The sequence below is a fragment of the Rhinopithecus roxellana genome, chromosome 5 (genome assembly GCF_007565055.1).
Source record: "Rhinopithecus roxellana isolate Shanxi Qingling chromosome 5, ASM756505v1, whole genome shotgun sequence".
In the NCBI taxonomy this organism is placed as follows: Eukaryota; Metazoa; Chordata; class Mammalia; order Primates; family Cercopithecidae; genus Rhinopithecus; species Rhinopithecus roxellana.
In genome coordinates this window covers 68,638,330-68,646,130 of record NC_044553.1, presented here as the reverse complement: position 1 = coordinate 68,646,130, position 7,801 = coordinate 68,638,330, and the positions used below count along the sequence as shown (strand labels likewise).

The 7,801-nt window shown below is 39.1% G+C and overlaps 1 protein-coding gene across 1 annotated transcript in view; it reads right to left on the bottom strand.

Annotated features, from left to right (window-relative positions):
* Positions 1 to 722: 722 nt before the first annotated feature.
* The window catches only part of FSIP1 (fibrous sheath interacting protein 1), a 192,691-nt gene continuing 185,612 nt past the window's right edge, over positions 723 to 7,801 (bottom strand). The window contains exon 13 of the mRNA XM_030931580.1: positions 723 to 996. The gene's annotated coding sequence lies outside the window, so the exon portion shown is untranslated. The remainder of the gene's footprint in view (positions 997 to 7,801) is intronic.

The following is a 7,801-nucleotide window of genomic DNA, read 5'->3' as shown; positions in this document are numbered from 1 at the left end:
CAGCTATAGAATTCCTCATTTTAAAAAGTCAAGGAACTTCCATATAAGCAATCATTAATGTTATTCACTATCAGTGGATGAACATGTGCCAGCAAAAATAATGTTATGTATACATTACTCCACATTTTATTAAAGGCAGCACAATAGCCTGCTCATTTTTTTGATTCAGAAATAAACTGGACTTCCAATTCTAATGCCAACTCATCTTATGGAATGTCAACATAACACTTTCTCGTGAGTCTAAGTTACTGACTTGTAACTAAATTATCTCTCTTAAAATAGCGCTGCAGACTTTCTTTTAAGTAGCTCATTTTTATTTGATGCGATCTAAAAGGCCCAAACTCTGAAAGAAAATAAACTATTGTTGGCTATTATTAACAAAGTAATATATCAAATAATTCAGTCAAATTCCTACTTAAGAAACGTGTCATCACCAATAAGATAGTAAAGGCTCTTCTAACATTGCTTTGTTGAGGCAATTCATTTCATCTAATGACAGGTTGTACCAATTTCACAGACATGACACAGGTGGGAAGAAGGAAAAGCAGGGCCACAGCAAAAATTCCCAGTGACCACCATGATCTGTCTGAATCCCAGTAGAGGTGAAACATACAAAATTGAATACAGGACAATCACAGCAGTTCAACAAGTTTTACCCTGACAAGTATACGTTAAAATGTCGGTTTTTATAATGAATCCTAACATTGTAGGATTGCAATAAATTTATAAACAATGGTCCCAGAAATTTTAATGAGCAAAAACCCTTGAACAATTACACCCCAAGTCTCAAAAGTATCAAGGAAATATAATCCACAAAGAGCGACTCCAAATGTCAAAATCAGTAAAGAATAGTCTCTACAATGCATTCATTGAATTCAAATAATTCCATCAAAAATGTAATTTAACTTAATTACCAACTTTCTTAAAAGCACACCCAGCAAGTCCTTGATTAGGGTTCTTTACATTCTTCTGCTGCATCTTTAGTCTCCCGCTCATCTGCACATAAAAACAATAACCACAGTTATTAGAGATTCACAAATGTATGCATAATTAAGAAAAATAACTCAGCCTGTAAAATATTAAATCCTTTTACACATGAGGCAATAATCACACTCTCATTTAATACTTATTGAATAGTCACCACAAGCTGCAGAGAGTTTACAAGAAAAATAGAAAATCAGGGTGCCTACTCTCATTGAGCTTACAGCTCAGGGAGAACACTACAGGTTTTGGAGCTAAAATGACTATGGATGTGGAGACACACACAGAAGTTAATATTTTGCTTTCTACTAAGTTTTCGGGAAGTAGAGTGAGACCAAAAGTAAACGTTATATGTAGAATAAATAAGAGCTGATCGCCTTTCATTTCTTAAAGTGAGAAAAAAAATTGTGACATTAACAGAAATGGAATGGAAATCTTTTTCTACCCTTGGTGAGAAGGTTATCAGAAAACGCAGAATTGACAATAGAACTAAATTTTAAAAAGACAAAAAGAAACAGGAGAAACTGGAACCTTCATGCACGACTGGTAGGAATGGAAAATGGTGCAGCAGCTTTAGAAACAGTCTGGCAGTTCCTGAGAAGGTTACCAGAGACCTGGCAATTCCACTTCTAGGTATATGCCCAAGAGAAATGAAAGCATACATCCACACAAAAACTTGTACACAAGTGTTCATATCAACATTGTATGTAATAGACAAAAAGTAGAAACAACCCAAATGTCCATCAGATGATGAATGGATAAGAAAATGTGATATATCCATATAATTGAGACTTACTCAACAATGGAAAAGAGTGGAGTATGGATACATGCTACAACATGGATGAATCTTGAAGACATTATGCTAAGTGTAAGAAGCCTGTCACAAAAGGCCATATACCATATGATTCTATTTATACGAAATGTTCAGACTAGGCAAATTCACAGAAAGACTGGTGATTGCCTAGGGCTGGGGTTGGGGAAAAATGGGAAGTGATTACTAATACCTACAATGTTGCATTGTGGGGGATGAAAAAAATATAAAATTGATAGTGGTGATGGAGGTACAACTCTGTAAATATACTACAAACCATTGAATTGTACACTTTTAATTGGATGAATTGTAGGAAGCTGGTGAACGGTGGCTCCCAAAAACTCACATCTTCATCCCTGTAACTTGTGAAAGGGGTCTTTCTAGATGCAATTAAATTAAGCATCTTGAGATAAGAAGATCATCCTGGATTCTCTGGGTGCGCCCTGTATTTAGTAAGAAGTGTTGTTATACAAAAAAGACAGAGGGAGATTAACACACACAGATAGAGGGAGGCAATGTGAAGACGGAGGCAGAGACTGGAGTGACATGGCCACAAAGCCAGGAGTGCCCATAGCCAGGAGAAGCTGGAAGAAGCATGGAAGCGTTCTAGCATTCTCTCCTACGGCCTCCAGGTGGTGTGTGGCCTTGGTGACACCTTGATTTCAAAATTCTGGCCTCCAAAACTGTGACAGAATAAATTTCTGTCGTGGTAATTTGTTGTGACAACCATAGGAAACTAATACAAATATATAAATTATATCTCAATAAAGCTGTTATTAAAAGAAGACTCAACCTTGTAATTAAGGGCAGATGACTTGCAGTTTCATAGCAAAGTGATAAATGTAGTGATACTGTCAACACAAGGAGAACTATTAAACAGCAGGTAGAGGGAGGTGGGATGAATGAAAAGTGGATCACAATATCCCATAATAATTCCACATCTTCGTAAGTGCTATTCTCACTATGCAGTGTTCTCCTTTTTGCACACCCAGCGTATAACCACTAATCCTTGGAGGCTCAGCTTAAACGCCACTCCCATCCCTCTGTAGTGTTGTCTATGTACTTTGTCCTGAAGCTCTTACTATGCTTGTCCTACCCTACTGTAATTACCTGTTTTAAGCGTCTGTCTTTAGGCACTTAAAATTTTTCATCAATAGACCTAGACTGAGTAATAAAATTTTTCATCAATAGACCTAGAACAATGGTCCTCAATTGGGGGAAGTTCTGCCCCCAAAGAATTTTTTTTTTTTTTTTTTTTTTTTTTTTTTTGCAATTTCTGGGGAGATTTTTGTTTGTCATAACTGCAGAGGTCACTACTGACATCAAGTGAGTAAAAGCCAGGGATTCCATTAAACACCCTACAATGCATCAGATAGTCCTTCAAATGTCCAGCTAAAAGTGCTAACAGTGCTGAGGCTGAAAAACTCTTGGAACTTAGAAAAGCATCTAATACACAGTAGAAACTCATGAAGTGTTTGTGGGGTAGATCGATGAATGAATGGATGGTAGATGGATGAAGAATGAATATCATGGGGCCCTGGGGTTTTAAAGCATGGCTGCACAACAGAATCACCCAGACCCTGTTCTCAGAAACTGACTTAAACGACCACTGCCAGAACCCACCTCTAGAAATTGATTTAATTCATCTGTGACGGAACCAAGGTGCTAATCTGTTTTAAATCTCACCAGGTGGTTCTAACATGCAGCCAGAGGTAAGAGGCAGCACCAGCTAAGGAACAGACTCAGTATAGCTTAAATGACAGACTGGCTCCAGGCAGATGCAAGTAGAGAGACTGGACAATCAAAAGTATGCAAAGCATAGATAGTTCCTCACTGGCTATATGTGTCTCCAAATAAAATATTAATGAGGAAAGAGTAGAGAACTCAAAGGAGGGCCCCAGGGCAAGCTTGCTCTAAGAGGAAGGTTGCCCAAAAGAATGACAACATGGATGGTTGGAGAGATCATGAGACAATGTGGATACAGCAGTATCTTCATTAAAAAGAAATTTAAGAAGAAAAAAGCAGAGATTCAGCAGACGGGAAAGAAGATACTTTCTGTACATTATTTTCACCACCACCATCTATTTTTGATCATCCTAAAGTAGAAGTAAGTAGTAAATCATTTAGTCCAGAGCTTCTCACTCTTTAACATACACACAAATCACCTGCTGGGGTATCTTAAAATTCAGGCTCTGATTCAGTAGGTCTGCAGTGGGCCTGGGACTCTACTTTTCTTTTTGTTGTTGTTGCCCAGGCTGGAGTGCAATGGCATGATCTCAGTTCACCAAAACCTCCACCTCCCAAGTTCAAGCGATTCTCCTGCCTCAGCCTCCCGAGTAGCTGGGATTACAGGCGTGCGCCACCACACTCGGCTAATTTTGTATTTTTAGTAGAGACGGGGTTTCTCCATGTTGGTCAGGCTGGTCTCAAACTCCCAACCTCTGGTGATCTGCCCGTTTGGGCCTCCCAAAGTGCTGGGATAACAGGCGTGAGCCACAGTGCCTGGCTGAGACTCTACATTTCTAACAAGCTTCCAGCTGATGCTGACACCACTAGTCCATAGATCTAGTTTACAGTCACAATAGCGGATCTTCAGTAACTTTTTACTTTACCCAATTTGAATGAAGCAACAGAATCAGAAGTTTCCAATAATTGATAAAGTGATAAGGACATTACAATTAAATATCAAAACTCTCAAGCATGCCTTTGTTCATTTCATACTGCTAAACAAAATGATAAAGAAAATGATCAAGAGCAAATATTTATATGAAAAGTCTACCTTAAGAAGAATTAAAGAAAAATTAGTTGAAAGTAAATTGAAAATGTAAATTAATCAAATATAAACTTACTATACAGTAAGGTTTTATATTAAAAAATGTATTAACACTAGAAATTTCTAATACAGCATCTCTGATATCTTGGCCAAATAAACTCTGGAAGAGGGTTGGTTTGACCATACAAAGGGAGGTTAAGTCACTAAGGGCACTGAAGAAGCAAATGTGTAGCCTTGGAAAAGTAATTTAACAAATAATAACTATTAGGTCTGAAGGCACACCCTGTTTGAGACAATCAGAAAACTATTAAGGCAATGATGAGTTAAGGACTTCCCTAAGAGCTATCCAAAATATTTTTAATGGAAAAAAATCAGCTAATAGGGTCACTGTTTCTAGAATCTCACTGCTCTCCTGCAAACCAGTAAGACTACATTATAACGAAGAAAATTTTCTGAAACGATGTAGTTCCCTTGAAACTGTTCAGGTGGTATGACTAAGGACATGTACCAACACATACCCCCTTCAAACCACTGCAACACCCTTACCAAAAGTCAATCTGCCGGCAACCAGGCCTCATCCAGCAAGTTACAATCAATAGGCAAAATTGCAACCTCAAATATATTCAGATTATATAATCGTCATTATTAGTAAAACTTTTTTTTTAACTGAGGATCCCAACAAGATAACATAATTAGCTATCTTTCATCTAAAGTGAAATCTATAGTTCTCAAGTGTTCACAGTGAAATCCTGTCACTAGCATTAATTTAGCAGCCTGGACATTCCAACCCAGGAACTCTGATTTCAGCAAGTCTGGATAGGTCCTTGGACACAGCTAGAAAACAAACAAGCAAAAAACTCCCCAGATGATCCTGACGCTCACCGTGGTTAGGAATAACGCTCTGTGGTTTGTAACAGTGCTTCTCAAACTTCATCGCCGGGAAGCATCATCAGGGATCTTATTAAAATGAAAATTCTCATGCCTCAGGTTGTGGGTGGGCCCTTAGGGGCCCTGCATTTCTAACAAGCTCCCAGTGGCGGTCGGACTGCACTACAAGCAGAGGAGACTTACAACATGGAATGGAAACTCAGTGTCTCCAAAGGACCAAGCCCATGAAGTAGAGAGGGCCAGGTGGGGGCTGTGCCCTCTTGGAGAATACACATGCCTTCTAAGGGGAGCATCTGCTACTCAGCTCCCGTGGGTGGTGGTAGAACTTGCTGATTTGTCAGAAATATGTCAGAGATCCAGGCTTTCATGGAAAAATCTCATGACAATGTTAAATGCCATGTAAGCCAACCAAGTCCAGTCACAGAGCTAATCATTTTATGTGGATGTTCTCATTTGATCCTCATTACAACCCTCCAGGGTATTAGGCCATCTTATATTACAGATAAGGGAATCAAAGTGTAGAGCAGAGAGAGAGAAATTAAGTAACTTGCCTAAGCTCTCCATCTAGCAGCAGAGCAAGGATTCAAACCCAGGTCTTCCCTACCCAGAACCACTGTTCCTAACCACTAGGCCACCATCCCACTGGTGGGTGGTAGGCCACCCTCCCTCTGCTAATCTAGGTTCTAGCCTGGGATTCTGCTACTTACTTGGACTCCCTTAGTTTGGTCCTTTGAGTAACTAATTTGCTCTTTGGTTTTATGTTCACAGTTTCAATTTAGAGTGACCAACCATTCCAGTTTGCTAGAGACTGAGGATTTCCTGGGACATGGGACATTCAACGGTAAAACCACGACACTTCTGAGCAATCCAAGACAGTTGGTCACTCCGGTTTTCATTCAGAGGTATTATTTAAAAAAAGAAAACAAAACTTATATGACTCTTATTGCATTTACTATAGACTTTTAAACTCACACATAATTGTACATATCTATGCAGTACGCAGTGATATTTTAATATATACAATGTCTAGGGGTCAAATCAGGTAAATTGCATACCTATCATCTCATTTATCATTTCTTTGTGTTAAGAACATTCAAAATCCTCTCTTCTAGCTGATATCTGAAAATACATATTATTGTTGACTACAGTCACCATATAGTGCTATAGAATATTAGAACTTATTATTCCTCCTATATAGCTGTAATTTTGTATCCTTTAACCAGTAACTCCCTATCCCTTCCTCCCTGCTAACTTCTAGAATTTTTCAAGAATACTGTTCACTCAACAGGTCCTATGAGAAATTCCACTTTGTTTTTCTTAAATAATTAGTGCAGTTCTGTCCCCGTTTTTTACTGCACAACCGATTTTGTGTCGCTTTTTGCCCTATTTTACTATGTTTGTTATTTGCTAATACCATGTTCATCTTTATTTTATGCATTTCTGTTAATAATTAGCTCAAACGCTCAGTAGGAAGGGAGAATACTACACAAGCACACATGGCTTTTGCTTTGATTACCTAGAAAGCAACTCAGTACAAGATAATTTGATTAAACACCACACTAACCCACAGACCTGATGCTTTTTGCTTCGGAAGTGCCAGTACATTCAGGATTGTCTCTGAGGTTAAGTGTGACCTGAGAACACTTACTCCCACTCTCCTCATGCTCCCGTAAGGAGGAACTTGCAGTGGAAGCATCCTGGCCTCACTTCACACCCTCCACACTGTCCGCGGGAAGCTAAGTTTGGGGGATGAAATGGCATGCACAGCTCAGCTCCTGCCTCCTCCGGAGTCAGCACCCAACTCCCACCTGACCCTGCTCCCCAAGGCTCCATGCTTTGCTCCTCCATCCCATTGGTTTCACATGCACAGGTTTCCACAGATGATGCCTGAGGTTTTCCATCTCTGATCTCTGCCAGTGACTGGTTGGGTACGTTTATTTTAAAGGCATAGCATTAGAAGCCTGTCTGGCTGCCCACCCGGATCATGACAATCCTCTACATTTCATCAGCAATAAAGCAAACCTCCTTGATCGCCATTGGTCAGAATCTCTCTCTCTCTCTCAATTGGTTCTGACCCAAGTGGGGAAGAGAAGAGTACTATTTACTGATCCCCTAAAACCCCAGTAACTAGTGAGTACAATGCTGAATTTACTGAACCTTGTATTCAAAAATTCAAATAATAATTGTTACCATGAAGCTTAAAGCACAAGTATTGATAATGTGTTTCACACTGAAAACTTTTAATACAACAGATAAGCAAATCCTTATTTTTCAATACCACTATTTAAATTGGTCTTCAGGGTCACTGAGATTGGTTCTTGTTTTGAAGCCTTATCTGACTCCGCCTT